At 42.7% G+C, this 23,155-nt stretch overlaps 1 protein-coding gene and 1 long non-coding RNA gene across 4 annotated transcripts in view; one reads left to right on the top strand and one right to left on the bottom strand.

The window, feature by feature from the left end:
- The window catches only part of LOC146809972 (uncharacterized), a 236,675-nt gene extending 236,199 nt beyond the window's left edge, over nt 1-476 (bottom strand). Inside the window, exon 1 of the long non-coding RNA XR_014966526.1 lies at nt 339-476. This is a non-coding gene — a long non-coding RNA (uncharacterized LOC146809972). The remainder of the gene's footprint in view (nt 1-338) is intronic.
- A 104-nt stretch (nt 477-580) lies between these two features.
- The window catches only part of NDEL1 (nudE neurodevelopment protein 1 like 1), a 399,246-nt gene continuing 376,671 nt past the window's right edge, over nt 581-23,155 (top strand). For 2 of the 3 annotated variants that reach the window (XM_085616844.1, XM_085616846.1), the window contains exon 1: nt 581-763. The gene's annotated coding sequence lies outside the window, so the exon portion shown is untranslated. The remainder of the gene's footprint in view (nt 764-23,155) is intronic. The other variant, XM_085616845.1, reaches the window with a different exon arrangement.

Below are 23,155 nucleotides of genomic sequence, written 5' to 3'. Positions count from 1 at the left end.
AAGCAGGTCTATTGGCTGCTTTTATGTTTGCTGCCTCGCTCTAGCGCCGAGAGACCCTTTTGGATAGCCACGCGCTCTTTAATTGTTTTAATTATGAATGGTAGGTAGCATGCTACCAATCTGCTAATGTGATCCAACGTCTCATTGAGGGTATAATGCAGTATATAAATGCAAATATAATTCATGTAACCGATATGCTGCATAAATACTAATGTTAGTCCACACCTCCTATGGAAAACGCTATAGAAAAAACACAAGTCTTGACCGGGATCCAAATGTTATTGCGAAATGTATTAAACTTTTAGTAATTCTAATTAACTTGAAATTATTTTACCTACTTCGAGACACATTTCTGTAGGGATTGACATTTTTTTAGGTCTTCTGACATTATTTTTTGGGGCCTTTCCAAGTCACGAATCAGGGACACGCTTCCATGATAGTCCAAACACAAACCATCCCCTACTTGAAGCTCTGAGAAAATGTTTCACACTCTACGTAAATAACCCCGCCCAGCACAGCCGTGACCACGCCTTATTATGACGTCACAGTCGCTCTGACCCACACCCCCTTTCCGCACACGACGTCACCCTACCAGCCGACCGGAAACTAGTCTCTGTAGCTGCCACCGCCTCCTCCTTCAATCTGCCGAAGCAGCTGCTGCTTGTTGCCCGGAGTCTGACAGGGTGTACAGGATATAGAAGCCATGACCCGCTGACCGGACTACCGCGGGAGGACAAGGGGCAAGCGTCCCGCTCACGGGCAGGTAAATCAGAGGGAATTACATGGGGAGAAGGGCTCTATGACGGGACACAGGCTTTTCGCCCGATCCTGCTGGCTGTCTGTGGCGCTACAGGCCCAGCGCGAGCCGGTTTTTAACTGCCAGTACGGACACCAGCTACATGAGCACCTGGTCTGAGCAACGATAAGTCTGGCGAGGGTTCACTGAGCTGTCAGCCATTTCGAAGCTGTACCTCCCGAACCCCACCTCTGAGCGGCGCGAGAGCCCCAGCGGTTGGCACGGTTCTGTGCGGAGGACGTGTCATGGGAAGGGGCGGGTCTAAGAAGGGTGCGGGGCTATGACAGCCTGACTACCCGGCCCCCTTAAGATTCATTTGACTGTAATTCAAGTGAACGTTGCGTCCGCACTCCTCCCTCAAAAGGCTACGGGGGGCGGGGGACGAGGAAATCCAGCTCTCTAAATGGGCAGTAGCCCTGCTACACTGATGCTGAGAGCTTGATGGAGACTTACTGGACAAGAGTATCAAAGAGAAACGTCTTTATCACTATTCCAATGCGTTGTCATTTATGTCTTTGTTTGAACAAAATACAATGTTTGCCGCGGCTTTGTTAACATAAACGTCACGTTTTTCTAAAGGAAAAAAGACTTTGTTTATGAAACTAACTGGTCTATGAAGAAATAGCCGACTTCTGAAAAAAAACAGCGATAAGGTCAAAACATCTATATGAGCCATAAACACATGAATACGGAGGCTACCGGCGTAGCCCATTGAAAAGTAGTTTGTTTTATTTAATATAAAGTCAAAGACGGCCTGCGGGGGTCTCTCTCTCTCTATCTATCTATCTATCTCTCTCTCAGAAAACGTCAAATTTGATTATGTAAACGTATCTAATTTATAATTAAACAATCATGTTTATGCATAAAGCTTTTTGGACTCCAGGAGTATCAGTGTTTAAAGTGCATACAAAAAGTATGGGAACTGCATTTAGTCACATACTCTGCTCCACCACTCCACAGCTAACTCCTAGTAGTTTAACATACCACATATGAACAGGAGTTAATGCATGACATGGTTTCCTTAAGAGTTTAGAACTAATCCCAATAAAAACCATACTACCTTGGGTTCCAGAGCAGCGTGCTGACTGGCATAAAGCACTGCCACACCCCGTCAGGGGTAGTAATTGCTATATAAATGCAATTACAATACAAATGCAATATATAGACCACTCAAATAGTAATACCATAATCTTTTATGGCAGTCAGTTATAGTTCATGCAGACTGAAAGTAATTTCTCTTTTGCTGCTTGACACACACGACACACATGCGTGCCAGGTCTATCACCCAGTACTGTAACCGTCTACCACTAATAAATGTCCCATCCCTGACTCTTCAGGCATTGAATACCTGCAGACATCTGACACATACTGCTGGCTAATGGAGGATTTTTACATTAGTCTACCACTGCAGGGCCCAACTCGTTACATACTACAACTGCTTCTTCAAATCTCACAGTGACACTAAGATATGTGCTGATTTTAACAAATTCAATCCAGCAAATCTGTCATTTCACCCTTTAACCTATGCCTGCTCAGCACCATAAACATTAATCAAAATAACCCAGAATGGATAACCCCATCCAGTAACTAGCTATGAACATAAGAAATACTATTAAGCGACCTGCTCAAAGCTGCTAAATTACTACAAACCATAAACCGCACAACTATCTCACACTTCGTCCCCTTTCACTCTGTTAAGCACTGTGTCCCATAACATGATAATTGCACCTTGGTGGTCCACACTCATGACAACGAAAACACTTCTCACACAGGATCAAAGCAAAGGCAACACTCTTCCAACCACACATCTTACAATGTTTAGTGTGCTACCGAAGTGTTACAGCGTCCCCCAAGTAGGGTGCAGTACATACAGTATGATCCTGAGTGCTATGGGGAGAGGTCAGTGAGTGAAGGGGCAGAGCCAGGGAAGTGGCTAAAAAGAACACAATAATATGTTACTATTTTGATGGCCTTTTTACCTTCAGTTAAAAACATATAACGCACTGTAAATATGCAAGTCAGTACTTTAAAATTGAATTACACAAAATAGAAGATGTGCATTGGTTCTTAACTGTGGTCTGTGGACCTTTGATGTGTAGGGTGGCAACGTAGCCTTCTCAGGAGCTAAGTGACTGCATAGAATATGAAATGATCTTTTTTTTGAAAAACTTACTTTATTGGCATTTATAGACAGTGAAAAAACACAGGCACATGCGATATCGCCATTGACACATAGATGTACATTGTAGGTGCGCCCAGTCATAGTTCTTGCAATCTAGCAGCCTCTCGGCTCTTCAGGCCGTTCATCGCTGTCCTGAGTGGGGCTGCAGATATGGGCCCGATTCCAGCCTCTGAGTGTGCCCTGCTGGAGTGCGCCAAGATCGCCTCGCGGCCGGGATGCCGTGGAATATGAAATGATCTTAACAGATAAATTAAGTCTATGAATAAGGAAGTGAAATGTACATTTTTAAAAATTGAAAACAATGTAAATGGGGGGGAAAAAAATCAAAATTGAAGGCTGAAATTTAAGTTGGTATCTTCAGATTGATTTGTGGGAGCAGTGCAAATGTATCAAACAGAATGTAGTAGGGATGATGAGTGGCTTCATTTGAAAAGCTCCAACCTTCCCATTGAAATTTAGAATTTTAAAAATATTTTAGAATGAAGCCAAATATTTAATCATTTGTGTATTTGTTTGGATGCTTGTTACTGTATTTTTGGTGTCTTTTTTGCTGTAAATATCATCGGGAATGCCAAGCCTGAGTCCCTATCTTCTCAGTGGGGGTCTCCAGGTACCAGTAATGATTAAGTAGCAGTTCACAGAAGTCAAAAGGTTAAGAACCACTGATTCGTTGTGCAAGATAAAAACAAAAAATATTTTGAATAACATGGTATCAAACTGTACCTAGTGCAAAACTTTTTTGTAAATTTCCATTGGAAATACAACTTTGTCACTACAAAGCTTCAAATAACTCCCGCCAATTAAAGCAACATCATGGGTCACAAGCTACCTTTAGATTTGCTGATTTAAGAATTGCAAACATTTACATTTCTCTGAGGTAACGGGCACCCTAATAAGGCTTGTTTCTTCTTTAGGTGTCTGCCTCTTCCTTGGCTTCATAGTACATGAGACACCCTCCCTTTCAACCAAAGGCACCTGAGGGTCGACATTAACTGTCCATGGACGGTAGTTTTTTAACAAAGTACAGGAGCTATGCAGATTGAAAACTTTCTCATTAGATCCCTCCCTCTTCAAGCACTGGATTTATCTATTGATTACTTGTTTGGGGGTCGCATCAGTCAGCTGCTTCATAGTACCGGTTTGTTTTTGTTTACATAAAGTATTGCAGAAAGGTATTCTACAGAAAATACCCTAAATGATAGTACTCCATCATGAAGGTTTTGCACCATGTGGGTAATTCAGAGGATTATGAAAGAAAAAAGCACAGTTTTTCTTTCGTTCTTAAACTGAAAATGCTCTTCCACTTAAAGGGTTGTATTCAGGCTATTCTCCACGTCTGAGGGAATTCCTTGGACTCTCCAACCAAGTAGTACTTGCATTTGGTTGGTAGTTTGTTCCCCACCAACTCGTTTTAAATTGCACACACAGGTGTGCAGTTGGGAACTAGTTAATATTGAAGGTTTCTAGACTAGAGGACATTGTTTATCTGGTAGCTTATTTGATAGTTTACCATCTTATCCGCTAGGAGGTGGTGAAACTGTTTTAAAATAGATTTTTGTGTCTTCTTTGTTTCTAGCCTAGAGTTAATTAAGGCTTTATTATTTGGACAAATTTGTTTAGGTGACCAGTGTACATGCTATTAGAGTAGATTAGAATGATGGATAACAAAGTCTCCACTAAGGCCCTTTTTTTGATTGGCCTTTTAATTCTGATGTGCCCGTGAACAGCAGATAACAGAACCATCAGGATTGTAAATTGGGATATTTAACAGAGATTTGGGCAGCTAAAAGTATGAAACACTGGAGAAAAATGTGTGGGAATTTGTGAGGAAACTCCAATTTCTGCATGTTTTTCCCCAGAAACTTGTAATCCCTGTTGTTTTGGTGCCCCTGGATTTACTGAAACCACTGGTAACGATCCTTCCAGGGTGGGGTAATACTGGGTATTACTCCAGGTCACTCATAATGAGATCCCAAATCTGCTCTCGTATTCTAGCACATGTAGCTTTTAAGAACACATGGACAGCTGGTCTGGAGTCTGGCTCCTGTAATCGGTGTTGTTTTGCAGGACAAGTAAAGTGCTTGGTTTCAAGTGACCTACGCCCCCTTCTTACCCTTTGATGGTATTTAACTAAGGTACAATGTAATACTGCCCACTGGATTAGTTTTTGGCTTTTCAGGGTTTTCTTATGCTAGTTTTTTAAGTTAACTACTTAAAAGTGAGATTGACCATCATTTTGTGTTACTAATAGTATTTACTCAGTTCTGTCTTCGCAGAAAACCCTTTATCACCAAGATATTAATTTAGAATCTAACCTAAGTATCCCTGAATCTTTAATGAGGTGTACCACCAAGCAGCCCCTGACCTACTGAACAGATGACTTTTGGTTGTACCAGCACAACCAAGGCTTACAAGTGCTGATTTGTCTTTAAGTTTCCAGATCTTGGCATTACAGTAAGACAGGACTTCTTGCCTCTTACAATGGAAGTGAATATATGCCCATTTGGCATTTCCTCACAAGGTTACAATTGTCTGCACTTCGAGGTTCAACTTCTCAGATTAAATTGTTTTGGTCTTGTTGATGAAGTTGTATTGTCAACGTGGATATGTTCCCTGTTAGTGGTGTGATGACTGGTGGTGTTCATCCTGGTAGCGGAAGATTCTCCATTGGGAGTGTCTGATGGAGAGGGGGTGTTTAAGTGCATTGCATACTTATAGGAAGTGTCAGATTACCTAGGAACAATGATAATTCAGCCTATGTATTTCTGCCATTAGCTGGTACAGACACAGAAGAACTGACAATATGTTTCAGCCAGACTCTAATCAAAAGACCACTCCAGAAGTCAGACTCTAATCAAAAGACCACTCCAGAAGTCAATCAGGTGCTGGATTGGTGGTCAAGGCTTTGGTGTACCTCTGAGGTTGACCAAGGAAAGGGAGCTGGTTACCTAGGAGCTGCAGAAATTACAAGTATGGTAAATTGGCAGTATATCCTGCAACCAGAGCGAACTACACAACATGCCGAGGTACCCTCTGATACCTGGAAAATGAGACACAAGTTGGCTCCAATCCCGGGAGCTCAAAGTACTTGGTTCAGTAGTCCAAAAAGAAAGGATAAGAAAGTCCGATGTCTAGAAGGCCGTTTGGGAGAGTGCCATGTTTCACAGGCACTGGACCTTTATTGCAATGCTCCCTGTATATGCCTCTTTGGAGTAACTGCACCTGTTATGTTATGGCAACTTGTGAGGCAGGAGAGATAATTGACCTGTTGGCACTTGGATTATGCTGGAGCCCTTTTGGGTTAGATTTGGTCCATTGTATTGAAGCACTGCATGTCAGCTCTGGTGTTGAGAGAATAGAGATAGGTACAGTCCTAGCCTGTTGGTCTGTAGCCAACTGTACATAGTTGGATGTTTGGAACAGCTGCAGGACACTGCCTTACCCCATTTCCTTTTTACTGTTCTAAGTGTCCATAGCCTAAGCATAGTAGACCTGCTGGTCAGTGACCAATCTAATGACTTGGTTCGTCCAAACTGACTGGGGAATTTAAGTATTGGTGTGCAGGCCTCTTATCAGAAACACATGAGAAATTCTTCTCCTCTGTTCATAAATCAGATGAAGACATTCAATGTACAGCTTTAAAACTTGAGGTTTTTGTCCTGGTGAAGGCCACTACATGAAACATTTGAGTGAGTTTGAAACACATCCACAACAAATACGCCTAATTTGTTGAACTGTCCAATACATACCCTTTTAAAGCATAGTCATAAACACCAATGAATATGCTATCCCCTAGTCTGTAGAATTAGAATTACAGCATCTAGGAGAGCCATTTTTTGCCGGTGTTCCCTCAATATTTAATCAATTGCTAAAATTGATTATGAATAAAATGACAATTCCATCATCAGTATTTCTTGTTTCTGTGCTGGTGAACCTTCTTTTTATTTTTTTATTTTAATTTTTTAATTTTTATTGTAATACTATTATTGTAAAAAATGTACATCTGTCACGCATTCCAGTAGCGAAGGCGCATGTTATGTCTATAAAAGAATAGCAGTGGAGCTCTTCAATAAAGGCAGTTGGGCTTATTTTTATCCATACTTGCATTACACACAATGATGCCGCCCTCAAATACTCCCCTTTTACAGATTGGTAGCACGTCTTCTGTAAGCATGCAGTAACAAACCATACATAAGTGACAGGTCATCACAAGCATAATGCCTAAATGTCGTCTCTATTAAGAAAAGAATCTGCGCATTTTTGGTGAAGCAAAGTATTTTATTCTTATGAAGCATCATTGTTGTGTTTTTTTTTTTTTTTCTTTTTTTTTTTTTAACTATTCGGCATCCTCTTCCACAGTCACATGAAGAACACCCACTCAGGAGCCCCCACAGACCCCTTCCCACCGCACATCTACCACAGAGCCGCTGACACCATAGAACCCGAACTAGGCCGGACCATTAATGCCTCCCTCGAACCTGACATCTTCCCCGACGACTGGAAGCGGGCAGAGGTCAAGCCGCTCCTCAAGAAACCCTCGGCTGACCCGACGGACCTGAAAAACTACCGGCCCATCTCTCTCCTTCCCTTCGCAGCCAAAGTCACCAAGAGATTCATCAATGCCCAGCTGACCACCTTCATCAAAGAGAATTCCATCCTGCACGCCTCCCAGTCGGGATTTCGCAGCAACAACAGCACAAGACCGCCCTCCTCACCGCCACCGATGACATCCGCATGCTACTCGACCAGGGCCACACTGCAGCCCTTATCCTACTAGACCTCTCCGCAGAATTCAACACCATCTCACCCCGCACTCTCACAACCAGACTCCACTAAGCCGGTATACGAGGAACTGTCCTCAACTGGATGCGCTCCTTTTTCTCCCGCAGAACCCAAAGGATCAGACTCCCACCCATCTCCGAACCCACAGAGATAAACTGTGGAGTACCCCAAGGATCCTCACTCAGCCCCACGCTCTTCATGTACATGGCTCCCCTCGCCGCCATCGTCAGACAGCATGGGCTCAGCATAGTATCCTACGCCAACGACACCCAGCTCATCCTCTCCCTCACGAAAAATCCAGAAGACACCAAACTCTGCTTCCAGGAAAGAATGAAGGACGTCGCAGCCTGGATGAACAACAGCTGCCTGAAGGTCAACTTGGAGAAGACAGAGGTCCTCGGACCTTCCTCCACCGCCTGGGACAACACCTGTTTGCCTTCCGCCCTCGGAAACCCACCCACTCCAACATACCACGCCTGAAACCTCAGCATCATCCTAGACTCCTCCCTCACCAAGACCCGCCAGATCAACGCTATCGCCTCAACCTGCTTCAACTCCCTCCCCATCCTCCACAAGACCTTCAATTGGATCTCCCTTGAATGCAGAAAGACAGTCACCCACACACTAATAAACAGCAGACTGGACTACGGCAGCGCCCTCTACGCCGAAATCAACAGAATCCTGCTACACAAGCTCCAAACCATCCAGAACCCCGCAGCCAGACTCGTCCTTGGAACCCCACGACACAAGCACATGACCCAGCACCTAAGAGACCTCCACTAGCTCCCTGTCGAGAAGAGAGTATCCTTCAAGCTACTCATCCATCCCTCCAAATCTCTCCACAACATCGACTGGCTGGAAGCAGACAGAGGGGTGCACCTGCTGCCAAGCCATGGTCCCCTTTAAACTAGGCCCTGGAATTGATGTCAGAGGCACAATCAGTACTGACATTAAGGACCCTACCCCTGGTGAGACAGGTGCCATGCCAAGTGGTACGTAGGATGGTTTAGAGGCCCATGAAGTAGAAGCAGGTTCCCGGGCCAATATGGCAGTGAGGACATCATCTCTAGTGGAAGAATTCTCATTAGAGCTAGGGAAGAACTCTGGGGACTAGGACGGTCAGTCTCCGGGAGGCCCAAGCTAGCAGTTGTACTATATAGCACTTTAGATGTGGGTAAAATTTTAAATGTAAGTTGGGGCAGTTTTCTTTATTTTCTTTTAGAAACCTGATCTGATTGAAACTCATATGCTCATGCTGTTGTACATGTAATCTTGCATCTCCCATTTAGTGGAATCTCTCAGGATGCCCCCCCCCCCTTTTACACGCAGTGTAGGTCAGCGCCCCCTTTTACACGGTGTAGGTCAGCATGATGGATACATTTGGGCCACATTGGGGCCAAGCTTTTAACTCCAAATGAGCTGTAGAAATTGAATGATGCCTTCATTATACATTTTGACCAAGTGTCGATCTACCACTCTGATTTGCATATGGGCCAAACTTTACCGGCCAATACAGACATATACAACCTCTAGACGGCATTACAATTAAGTGTATAGTACTTATAGCAGACCCTTGGGTGGGCACCTAGGGGGGAATTGGATTATTAATGATTGTTTCTGTCACGGTGACAAGTCTAGTCTGAAAGCATGTATATCATTTTTTTTTAGCTTTTATAACAGCCTAATGCATATCTATTCTCACAAGTTTTAGTCATTTATTTATAAAGTTTTGTATAGCACGAACAATACCCAGGCGAGTATCAGAGAACGCTTCACAATATGGATGAGTAGGAAATAATAGTGGGCAAGAACCAACGTTACTTATAAATACAAACGCAAGCAGGTTCCAAGAGGGTGTCAGAGTACATCACATTAAGAGTAAGACATATACCGTACTGGGAGAAAAACATACATTACATAAAAGTGCATAACAGACGAGGCTGGGATTTAGCAGATTCAATAATGTGGGGAAAGCAGTTGGAGGCTGTCAGATGTTTCAACCAGAGATCGATTTTGGGGGTTTGATTAGGAGGCTAGATGAGAAGGAATATCTGTTTTGGAGCTGGTGAGCAAGAGGTGATTTTTCAAGTTCGCCAGTTCTGAGTATTCGTCAGGGTAGCGTTGAGTGAAGTGAGGTCTTCAGTGGAGATGAGTTTTTCTGGGGCAATAGTGTGGTTGCTGTGTTTGTATTAATTTCTTGCAATTGATCTGCGTTGGCATACTTGTAGATAGTAATAAATTAATTCCAAGTGAATCATTGTTTTGATTATGTGTCATAAGCCCAGGTTCTCACTAATCGAGACTAATCTCAGGACTCGCGTACTACCTCAATACTGCACAGCACACTTGGACTTCCGAACCAATATGTAGAACAAGATAACATGCTCTATTATATGACTATTACGAAAAATTGCTGTAAAGGGCTCCGATGCCCCCGGGTCCGGCCAGCGCTATCTAAAACTTCTCAAATAAATAAATTTAAGTGTAACATGTAAGAGGTATTATTACAAAGCATAAAAAACATGACACGTAAATGACTATATATAAAATTGCACTTTCAAGTAGCACGCCAATCCACACTATTCTATACGCCAATCCCTAATTCTCCTCTCTACTCCACCCTGACACTTCTCTCCACCACACTCTCCTTTACCCTAGTAACTTTTAGCCATGCTGAACAGCAACCACACTGGTGTACAACATGGTTAAACATATTGGCAAAGCCAATAGTTAATGCAAATGCACGAACTATTCACTTTGACAATGCCTGTTTTATCTGATAGCACACAACTTTTGGGGTTTAGCCAGTGTCTGTAAGTTCACATTATAGGTTTATTTGTAGTTTTGCAGTGCCTTGCCGTTCCATTTGTACCTGGCGATGAGTCCTAAAAAGCCCAACTCATATCTTTGTGTCTGCTTGTTTTCCTATGCAGGGGAGTGTGTCCTAACAACTTGTGATGGACTCCTTCTTTAGAGGTGGGTCAGGACAGATTTGCGTATCGTTGGGCGCATACTGTAATGGCACCAATTTGTTTAACTAAGAAAAAATATAAATCCCCAGTAGTTATGAAGTGCTGTCTCAATCAGGTCCAGCCCTATTATTTTATTTTCTCGTCTCACGGGCATCAATTTTAAAATACTATTTTGATTCTGTAAGTCTGGTGAAATCTTGTACTCTTGGTACTTGATGTGAGATTCCTTTGAACCTGCAGTACTCGTGTCCGATCGTTGCCCCTGGACACTTGAGCTCACAGAAAGGTATTTTTCAGTTGTAACTAGTAGAAACTATCTGTGTAGCATGTTTTGATACCTTATTGTGTTGTTCTGTGTATAATTGTGGATTTTTGAGGTTACTCGACGTCTGTCAATATGAGGACTCGATGGGCTTCCTTCATATTGTGGTCACTTGCACCCATCGAGTAGCCTTGTAAACAAACGATGAGTGAGTACCTGGGGCAGAGCATGATGACTTTCCCATCTGAACTCGGATGATGTCAGACCCGACTATTTTTTGATCACCAGTCTACTTTCCGTGTTCTTTAGTGAGGAACACACCCTTTCACGTGTTGCTGTGTAACCATAACAACGTTCTTCATTTGTTCCTTGTGGTTAAACTCCCGAGCTTTCAGCCTAGTAACGAGGCAGAAAGGTGAGTATTGCCGCTGTGACAGACATTCTCATCCTTTCGATCTTTTTACCTGTGCACAGTCTCATTTGTGTGAAATCGAGAAATGATTTCTCCAATGTCTGCTTGCTCTTCTCTCAGATTATCGTTGTTGCAGCGATATGCCATTTAAAACAATTGTTTTAAATGCGTTCTTTCGTGATAATCCTCCACTGTTGAGGGACGACAGATAGTAGCTATTCAGTTGAGGTGGCAGCAGAAAGACTTCTAATCAGTTCATGATGGCAGATGTGTCGCCCTCTCTCCCTCTGTAGGAGAGGGTATCAGTCCTAGACTTGGGTCACTTTCCTTGCGATAATCAAGTCGGCTCTCTAAAGCCCAGAAAACAAAATGTGTGAGAAGGAGCTATAAAGACAGTGAACAGTACAATTAGGAGTGTTGAATATTTCAGGCAAGAGATCGAAGTATTTCCCATGGTTTTCTTCATCGCATGCAGAATGAGGTATGCATGCCTCGTGGACATAAAGCTCTTTACGATCCCCGACATCAGTGATTGGGAAAAAACGACATTTACGCCCTTATTCATTGTGAAATTTAACCAGCAATGTGGGTTGGATTTTAAGGTGCAACTTCAACTGTTATAGACTATCTCGCTTTTCATTTTACAGCACAATGCTTTCTTTCTTAGGAAGGTGTTTAGTTTATTTGTGGTTTCCAGTTGCAGCCACCTCTTCCTTCTGGAAACAAGTGTGTGGATTCAATGATAAGAATTTGGGAGTGTACAGATGGATTAGATTCCCTATAGTAACACTAGCACGTTTAAATTGTAATTTTGCTTCCAGAGGAGGCCACTGTAGTTTGCTTTAACAGCATGATAATCTGTTCTTCAGCTGTTTCCAGCCACCAAATTGACATGGTGCCAATTTTGATTTGGGGAGACTGCTTAGGAATGTTTGTCTGGGACCACTAGTTTTAAGTCCTCTCCGGGGGTGAACAGTTTCTTTTTTTTCTTTTTTTTCTTTCTGTCATAGTTGGAATTGAGCTCCTTTTTAGGTCGAGCCTAAACAGCTGTTTTGACCACTACGGGGTGCCATGGCTTGCGGGCAGTTGAATAATACAGCTCTGCAGACCGAATAATAAACATTTTTCTCAGTGACCTGTGGAATTGTGCATTACTTATTGCTAATATCGGTCCGTACGCCGCAGCGAACTTGAGGAATACACGTGCACTGCCGTGCCATAGTGGCTGTTGTCCTGGGGTTGCTGTCTGGAAGGGGATTAGACTTATTTTAGGAGTACATGCTTTTCGCTGTAATGCCCTATGTTAAATAATCATTTAACATAGGGCATCACAGCAAAAAGCAACTTGTCAGCTGAGGCCTTCAAACCAATTGTTTGAAGGCACCCAGCTGACAAGTTGCGTAAGTCATCGTTTGAAGATGGCCACCCAGTTATCTTCCCAGGTACTGCGGTGTCACAGCTAGTCCTTCTATGTCCCTATTGGCGATAAACTATCCCTACTCACTTACCACTCATTCTCCCCACAGTAATTGTATTTATATATAGCACTTACTACCCCCAACAACATTGTAACAATATCCACGTTTCATTGACAAGCAGCAAAGGGGTTGGGGCTCTCCCACACCCTTGCCATCCATTAGTGGGTGAGCTGCCCCACCTATGGGCTTGAGACCCCGTAATGCATAGTTGGACTCTATTAGCAGCCCAGAACACTGCTGTAATAAAACAGCCTAGAACCCCTTTGTCTCTACAGCTGTAGGCCCCCAAAGCAGCAGTGGACTAAGTGTTCATTTGACTTACACGCCTCACTTTGTCAACAGCTTGTCCCACAGTGATATTAAAACTGAGAGCCCCACACTGACAGCCTAAATTCCAACTTTTGTTCCCCTCCCCCACTGCATTTTATTGCGGCTTCTCGCATTTATCCACTACACTGCAAACCAAAAACATAAGTAAAAGACATTGTGTTTTTTTTTTTAAATTCTTTTTATTAAACCACGAAGGTGGCATGGTCAGTGCATACAATAAGACATAGGTTACAGCTGTGTCACATTTACGCACAACACGATAATTATACTTACATTGGTACAGTGAGAGAGAATACACAGAACAGCAACAAAATACATCAAGGAGTCACTTGGTTTACAGTGGGAGGGAAATATGGGGGCTCACATATATTACCACGATAAACATTCCATTTTGTAGTAAAAGACATTAACTCTTGCAAGTGTGAGACCTATTGGCATAGCCAATGCTTGTTTTCAATATTGATATATTCGTCCTGATAAGCTTATCATTGAGTATGAACCCAACTTATTTAAATTGTTTTTGACCACATTAAGTGCGATCCTAGCGAAGTGAAGGAAATAAAATGGGTTTGTTGCCAGAGTTGACTCCATATGTCAAGAGCAGGTCAACATTCATAGTGTCTTGATGCACAAGAGTACCACACCAAAGTAAAAGGGTCCACATCCTCTTCAGTCAGTCTCTAATGCTATGCAAATCTGTGAGGCACTACTCACTTGCCTGCTTGTCAGATTTTGTTACCTGAACTCCCTTGCATTTCTGTCCATTTCTTCCCCAGAAAGTAGTTGCACCCCTTATTGGTGTATCCTAAATGCCAGTCAGCTCAGGATTACCTACCAGGGTGTATGTCATTAAAGCCTATTACTTCCCGAGCAGGACGACACTGTTTGCTTCACATCAAAGAACCAAAATAGGGCGCCTTAGTCTGCATCCAACTCTGACCCCAAGTTTGGAAGCACATTCTTCCCTTATTTGAGTTATATAAACTTAAACCAGTACCTTCTCTAATTGACGTTTGAGATGCTATCAGTGGCTCAGCTTCTGGCAAGGATCAGGGATCTTCTGTATGTCAATGGTTTCATGTAATCACTATCAGGATAAAAAAAATGCATTTAGTTTACTGTTATTGATTAATCTTACTAATATAATGCATGTTTCTGTATTTTGAACTCAAAACAAATTCGCTGCCCTTTACAAAACGGCTGGTGTTTGTAACATAATTTTTGTGGCTGTAGAAGATCCATTATTATATTTACCTGAAAGACTATTCCATCCTGCAGAGAGCTATTGAGTCCAGTTTATAATTATTAATTTGGATCCTGTTCGATCTAGGGTCATGCGTAATCCCCAGAATTCTTTAACAAGATTCAGTTCATAAGGGCTATACGTCTGTAGTTTGTGTTTTCTCCTCCAGAAAGTTTGTTTCATCAGATAGACTACATGCTTTTAATAATAATTCTGCAAGGACATGGCACGATGTTGATAGTCAAACTTTCTTTGCCTCACTTCCAGCTTCCAGTCTATTAGTGATTAGTTTTATTCTGATAGACAAGAGTCGCATAACTCGTCCCCCCCCCCCCCCCCCCCCATATCTATGAAGGATACACAAGTTATTCTGTTCCCTTAAACTGGTAGGGACCACAAGGTTTGTGGTTATTTCTGCTAAATGTAAAACTAAGTTCCTAACAAAAATCTGGCGTAACAGATCAACTAGGGTTAGAAGAAAGCTAACCATACAACTGCATTAATCAGAAATAGGAGCGTTTCTGAATGTTAAAAAAATGAATAATAATAATTAACATTGCTGTCCATAACTGTAATAAATTAGCCTTACCCCCTTTTGGTTTATGTAGATGGGAAAAGGCGTTTGGTGAAATACACTGGAATTATCTGTTTAAAGACTTGTTTTGTGTCCTGTGGTGCATGCATTTTGGTTACACTTTCTCCATTGGTAGCTTTGCCTTCTGTTCCCATTCATCAGCATACATATATATTGCACTTCTATCACATTGCTTCTCCTTCAGCAAGGGAACTAAAAAGGGATGTCTGTTTTCCCCTATGTCATTCACCTTGATTTTGGAAAATTTTGCTTGTGTGATACGTACAGATGCTATGATTTGTATATTGTCGAAAGTGAATAAAAGTTCGATTATTATTTTTTTTATTTGCTGGCAACGCGTTTTTCACTATTTTTGGACCTTGAACGCCTGAAACTGTCATCTAGTTACGTCTGTTGGGGCGTTTTTAGCTAAATGGCTAACTGGGCATTAACTCAGTTTAATGCTGTCTTCCAGAATGATTAGTAAGGCACACGTATCGAACTTCAAATATAAGTGGAGCCCTAAGGAAATGTGATACCGAAGCATAATAATTTGAAGATATGTAGGTTTACTAGAAAATCGCTCATAAAGGTTAGGATCACGAGGGAATTTAATGTCCTTGGGCGCTTTAAAAGGAGTTTAAGTATTTGGGCAAGGAAAACATGAGCAAAATGATCTTTCACCTAGGCTACTCTAGCTTTCCTACAAAGGTATTTTTGTGTGTGTTAAACTTGCTTTTATGCTTACGGGAGGCAATCTTTAGATCTTTGAGTCTGTTTTCCTTTTGAAACTAAAGATATCTGCACTAAATGGCGGGATTTGTGTTCGCGAACTTTGTAAACTGTCACTACTCTCTTTTTATTGTGAAAGCAGTGGGTGTGCAGACAGCCACTGGCTTACTAGCTATAATAGTTTAAACTGGGAGCATATTAAAAAAAGACCTGTAGGAGATATTTCTCTAAAGTGTATGTTTTTTGCAGATAGAATGTGCCCAAAAGCCCCTTATCTCTGTGGTGATGATCCTAATGCACATGGGCCATGTGCCACTGCCACCGCATCCTACTAAAGAGAGGCCCAAGATATCTGCTACCTCTAATCACTAAATACATACCGGGGCGTAGTTTAAGATCACTAGTCAAGGATCTGGTGACGGTACCGAGAGTTTTCAGAGCTTGAATGGGGGAACGCTCCTTCAGGTACCGCGCTGCAAAAATTTGGAATAGCCTACCGATGGACTTAAGAAGAGAGCCATGCGAAAGGAGATTTCGTAAGCTACTAAAGACCTGTCTATTTGTGCAACCATAGCATGGATAGGCCTGATCAATGACCTTATAGCGCAGCCTAACTTGCAGGTAACGGCCGCGTCTCCCGGAGACATCTCTAAGCGCGGGGACACACCGATGGTGTAACCAAGCGCTCTATAAATGTATAAATAAATAAATAAATAAATGGGCCTGTCCAGGTCACCCTTCCACATCGGGAAGCAAAGAGGCCTTCGCTCAGATGAGCACAAGTCACCTGTGGTCTCAGATTGGAAGTGCAAGGCACCCTGAGACTCGCCCTTCGGACTTATGAAAGTGCTAGGACATTGATGTAAACAAACCATATTTCTTCAATTCTTTTTAGGTAGAAACCTACCAGACAGCATAGCTGTCTGGTTTGCTAAAGCCCTCTTGGAGACATTCAGAAAGCTTCCTTGGAAATGCATTCTGCCCATTGCTTACCATTAGCTTCGTTGTTTGTAAGTCACATTTGTTTATCTATTTGCAGGCTTCATTTGTTTTCTGTATCATTCCACCAGTGTTCGATTTCTGTAAACAAGCCTTCAAATCTTGTTTTTATCTTGTTACATTTGCAGTGCATGAAAAGACAGAGGTCAAATGTCAGCCTCTGTCTACCTTTCTGTGGGCTGCAGGGGGGGGGCAGCAGCCCCTAGGCACAACTTAAAAAAAGAAAATTGAAAATAATGTCTCGTGGGTTATTGAATTCATGACCCCAGGGGAACTTAGAATATTTTTTAAGCCACTCTTTAGCTGGAGTTCTATGTTCCTCAGCTGGAGAGCAAAGCCCTCTTGTGGTTGTTTTCATGTTTGCATTTTATGATTCAGAAACGTGTTTTTCTTTCATTTTTTTTTAAACAGTATGTCTGACATTTTTTACCTACAAAATGTAATAATTAAACCTATGTGAAAAGAGTCCCAAACATGTTTTTTTAATTAAAACTGTATTGATCATTTATAACAATGAAAATTAATAAACATTGCACTGTTTGAATTATTGAAATCTACATTAGATTACAAATATTGGTGAATTTTAGAGAAAGTTGATAGATTTGTTATACACGTATGTGTGTGTGTGGGTGTGTGTGTGTGTATGTATAGGTGTGTGTGTATGTATATATACACATCTACTGGCGGTCGCCAGTAGATAGTTATAGTTAGGATCGTGTTTCCATAGGAAATCTCAAAATTCTATTTTGAATAACTTTGGCGCCGGTTGAGGAATCCTCGCGAAATTTTCAAAACTAATGGGGCGCTCAGCTCCTACCCTGAAAGTCTCGGGGTGATTCGTCAAGGGGGGGCCGAGAAAAAAAAGGGCTCCCAAAACGAGTTTGCCCCATGCATTTTTCCATAGGACCTTTAGTCGAAGGTACAGCCCGGACGGCTGAACAGAATTACTTGAAACTTGGCAGAGAGGTAGTCCTCCGGTCAGGGAAGTGCCTTTTGCAGGTCTGGTGTCAATCTGTTCAGTATTTCCTGAGAAAATAGCATTTAAAAGCATATAAATATCTATACGCGCGCACGGTGCCGTGCGCGAGCGAAATTCTGATTGGTTGATAGGTGTCAGTAAACATTCGAATTGGTCGAAATCAGGAAGTGTCGGCCGCAATTTTGTCTGTCACACTGAAAAGGAAAGGTGGAAAACGTGAAAAGGGGGCAGGGAAGAGTGTTCCTGACCCCCTAGCCTTTGTCAGGGGGTCACTGAAGGACCCCCAAGGGTGAAAAAAACATGTTATTTTTGAAAAAAATCGCGGGGTGCGCGCACGGTGCGTGCAGCGCACGGTGCGCCCAAAGCGCGCGCACGGTGCGCGCACGGTGAAAAACCTTGGAAAAAAAATAATTAATAAATACATAACTTAGCATTTAAAAAAACGCTCAAATTCACTTAAAAAACCATAGGTTTCACACACGTTATAGTTGGTAATTAGCATTTAAAAAACCTTGCAAATTCACTTGAAAACCATAGGCTTCACACATGTTATAGTTAGCTGGACATTTCACTCGTAAAAAACCAATGAAATTCCCCTGTTATAGTTAGTTCAGATAACTATAACTTGCGCGACCGCCACTCTATCACAAGGATGATGTCATCAGTGATGTCATGAGTGATGCCACTGACCATGTCATGAGTGATGTAATATGTGACGTCATGAGCAGTGGATTGCGGGCTCACAATGCTTTATACACCCCGCTGACACAGTGCCTCTGAGTCTCCTTTGTATATGTTTGTGTTAGTAAATGAGTCTGACATCACCCACCTAGTCCTGAGAATGTGAATGATTGAATTTAGCATGTTACAACACGTGCATTTACAACGACTTGCGCTAGGTGATGCGCTGGACTTTGGAATAGTATTAATTACTATTCCTACTCCAGTTAGCTCAACGGCAGGGAAGGTGGTGGATTTAAAATCCAACACATTCCTTGGTGTTGCATGTCACCTAGCACAAGTCGTTGAAACGTCTTGCGATGTAATGCCACCCGTGGTAACAATGCGGTCGTTGTAACAGCCGCGTTGTTACCTACCTGTGTAGTATTGACAGCGTTGTACACACTGTTTCCCGAATGATTAAGCCGTGTGTGAGGAATTGTTCTTCCTGTAATGCAGATTGGTGTTGGGGGGGGGGGTTAAACAGATAATAAATGTACATCCTGAAATTCACCTGCTAAGGTTTCCACTCTAATCCCTTCCCGCTGCAACAGGCTATTTTGTATCTAGGAGTGCCATTAATGGTATAATTAGAGCGTTAGGGCGAGGACTTTTCGTTAGCAGACTGCTGCTGGCTAAACAGCAGTGTGCCACCAGAAGCAGCCAAGATGCTCCACGAGCAGGTCTGAACCCTGGCAGTACCAACTTTGGGCAATCACATCGGCAGCTGGGCTGCGCCTGTTTGCTGCAAGGCTATCCCTGACATCCAGAGGGACTTCCATTGCGTCGGTGCTGTCAGATAATAACTTTCAAAATTGGGTGTACCCAGATTGTCCCTCCATATGACTCCTCCTGGACTATAAAAACTACCCCAGAAGAGTATCCAGACCGTGGAAGAACTGTTTAGTGAGATAGGATTGATGTATTAGCAAAATAATGCAAAAGTATTAGCAGTATCACCATTTTATGAGAAAGCAATTTGCCCAATAAAGGATGGGGATGATTTTCAAAACAATAGTGGTTTCTGAAGGGAGCTCACTGCCTCAATGTTGCCTTCTTGTAAGTCATACATCGGATAGTGCCCAGCGTTGCAGCCATTGCGAGAGCGTGTGTGTTTTAAACCATCTAGGCTCGCAGAAGTGGAGGATGAGATCTGCAGAGGCTCACGTCATAAACACTGTAAACATTTCCCCCTCCTCATCCACACCCCCCCAGAAAGCCAATGAATATGTATCTACTCTGCCAAATGTGTAGATAAATGGTTTAGGAAAGTCTGTTGGTCTATGTGTGGGGAGTAAATACTACCAATTAGCTAGGGTTCGTCATCGAGTTTACCCGCCATGTTAACAAATCTGGCCTCTGGATACATCATAGAGATATTATATTCACAGCGAAAGGGACTTTTGATCCCAAACAAATTAACAAACTTTTGGCAAAACTGGAGAAAGCTGGGTTGAAAACCTGACCCCACCATCTCTTCTGAAGTTTCACACCCTTCTCTCGTGTTGTGCTTGAATGAGTGCTATTAGCACTCCATTATGCTTGAGAAGAAAGTAGACTCCGTTTTGCTTAGTTTGGGTAGTTATTCTGCTAATGTTCCAAGTTGCAATAGCGTAATGATTTAATCTAGACACGAGTGTCGATGTTGTTGAAGGTGCGATTTGCTTGGGAAGGGTGAGTATTATCATCCCTTCAGAAGAAAGTTCAAGTCCATTTTCTGAGCAAATCAAATAATAACCGTTAAAGAGTTGAAGCCATAAACAACCAAACAGAGAGGGCAGGCTGCAAACTGCAGTCCATGCAGGTGTAATGCGAACAACAATATTCTTTCTACAGGGACCACGGGTTACGTACCCCAGAGGGGGAAAAAAAGAGATAGATTCCCAGATGAATGTAGGCACATTGATGATGACCTGCAGTGACATAGCTGCACCAGCTTATAATATCTTGTATATGTGTTGGGGGGGATGGATCCTGCCACTGGACACAGCGGAACAATACTAAATGTGGGGGGCACTTGAATGGTTATCCATGACGGTAGTCACTTTGTGATCCAGTGTACTATATGCTGGCCAGATAGTGCTCACCTCCACGGTGCCCAGAAGCATGACTTGTTAGTGGGATGAGGCTTCATCACAAATTATCCCATGGGGTGATTGGGAAACGATCTTGTGTTGATTGGACCATTTGAGTGCTTCTAGGTAGTTGTGTGCCGTTTAAGGGGTTTTTCGTGGAGGGGATTCTTCTTTGACTGGTAATGTAGACAGTGCCACTGATGTGTCTTTATCCTCTGTTGATTCCGATGAGGAGAAGCTAGGTGTTTTGTTTGGGTCCCAAGAGGAAGCCACTGTCACTATTGCTGATTTATGTCCATGTTGGGCTTGTTCCTGGGATGGTGGCTCTAGATGTGTTCAAGTTATTACTCCTACTTTCCTGGAGCAGCAGTGGTTCCTCCTGGACTCTTATTTGGTCCATCCAGGTAGTGTAGTGGCAGAATGTTCAACACCCCGTTCTCTGACGCCTTTCTTATTAGTGAGCAAGGCAGAGTGATTGAGGGACCATGTGGCTTGGTCTAATCTGAGGTGGCATGATGCACAAAAGTACCATGGGTTGGAATGCTACTCAGAGCAATAGTCCGTGGTTAGACCTATTGCAAACATTCCTCCTTTTGTGTGTTTGATATAATGCTCTAAGGGGTTGAGGATGTGCCCATACGTGGGTCCCTTGCTCACTGTGCCCCTGGTACCCCTTCTTTGATATAATGAAAATTTCAGAATTTGTCACCTTACTGCCTTGCCATCTAATGGAATAAGTGGGTTTATATACAGGACAAGTAGATTTCTAAAGCATTCAATACCCTTGCAGTCTAGGAGGCTGCAGCTCTCGTAGGTGCAGATTGCACAGTGAGAAAGAAGGATTGGTGGGTGGAAAGCTTAAAAAAATTGTGGACTGTGACACTTCTATCTTCGAATCATCTAAAGCTGCAGCAAAAGGAAGGATTCAAAGTAACCGCAGCAAATAAGTCTGTAAAGAAACTAACACAAACAGCTGATGAGTGAACTTGGTCCAGATACTGATTTGGCCTGGATTGGAGATCCAGGGGTAAGTGAGGCGGCAGAGCAGGCGAGATTGTGCCTATCTGAGGGTTTTTGACAGGAGCTCTAGTATAGCCTAGTAAAGTGGAGGGTTTTGGAGAAATAAAGTAATCGCTATCCTAACAAGTGCAGAGAGAGCATCTTCCAGAAGGACTAGAGTGCACATGCAACTTGTACCATTATGCTTTGAGCAGGCTTGCTGCATTTTCATGTGGAAACGGTGTCCGTGTACTCCATTACACTGTCTACCCAGCGCCGCCCTTACTTCAGAACTTGTCATTGCTGTTACTCTTTCTGCACCGGCTCCCCTCTTTTAAAGCCCAGTAGATTTAATGTATATTTTTCATTCACTGCCATGTTTTTCCGCAACCTTTGCTTTGAGATATATATATATATATATATATATATATATATATATATATATATATATAAAGTTCCACACTTGCCAAAGCTTCAGGACGCACTCTCCATAGGAAAATTAGGCAACAACGCATTCTGCAACTCCATGGTAAATAACATTGCCTTACGCGTTTCAAACATAAACTGTCCTTCATCATAGGCAGAGCGACATTGAATGAAAGGCATCGACTGCTGCTTCGTATTTCAAATACCTTTAATAGCCATCAGGTGAGGCCTCGTATTTGTCAGCGATTGCATTCTGGGAACAGCAGTTCTTAACTCAGCCTCGTAGTTCGTAAACAACAACCCATGTCTGCTCTCAATACATTATAATTTCGCCATTAGTGGGCTGCCAGGGGAAGCAAAAGAAACGTTGTTCAAATATAGTAAGCCATCCTCATGGACCGAAAACTGCTCTTGACATCCAGAGCCTCCGGCCCGCCCCTCTGCGGTGGTGCAGTCCTCACGGCATGGCTGCCGTGTAATTTATAAAGTTCCACACTTGCCAAAGCTTCAGGACGCACTCTCCATAGGAAAATTAGGCAACAACGCATTCTGCAACTCCATGGTAAATAACATTGCCTTACGCGTTTCAAACATAAACTGTCCTTCATCATAGGCAGAGCGACATTGAATGAAAGCAGACATGGGTTGTTGTTTACGAACTACGAGGCTGAGTTAAGAACTGCTGTTCCCAGAATGCAATCGCTGACAAATACGAGGCCTCACCTGATGGCTATTAAAGGTATTTGAAATACGAAGCAGCAGTCGATGCCTTTCATTCAATGTCGCTCTGCCTATGATGAAGGACAGTTTATGTTTGAAACGCGTAAGGCAATGTTATTTACCATGGAGTTGCAGAATGCGTTGTTGCCTAATTTTCCTATGGAGAGTGCGTCCTGAAGCTTTGGCAAGTGTGGAACTTTATATATATATATATATATATATATATATATATCTCCAAAACAGCGCTCCTTCTGAATTGCTGGGACCCAAGGGAGCTGGCGCACACGCCGGCGGAGCACGCCGGAAATAAGATATGTCCAAATGTCAGATATCGTGCGCTCTCAGGAACAAAGTAGATCGACACAGATAGCGGAGAAACGGGTGTTTATTCACAACGCGTTTCGACTATACAAGCCTTGATCACGTGAATAACAGTGCTGCGGTGGCAATGAACTTAAAAGAGTGAAGGGCTGT

This window comes from Triturus cristatus, chromosome 7, assembly GCF_964204655.1.
Source record: "Triturus cristatus chromosome 7, aTriCri1.1, whole genome shotgun sequence".
Lineage (NCBI taxonomy): Eukaryota > Metazoa > Chordata > Amphibia > Caudata > Salamandridae > Triturus > Triturus cristatus.
This window is presented reverse-complemented; position numbering and strand designations above follow the sequence as displayed.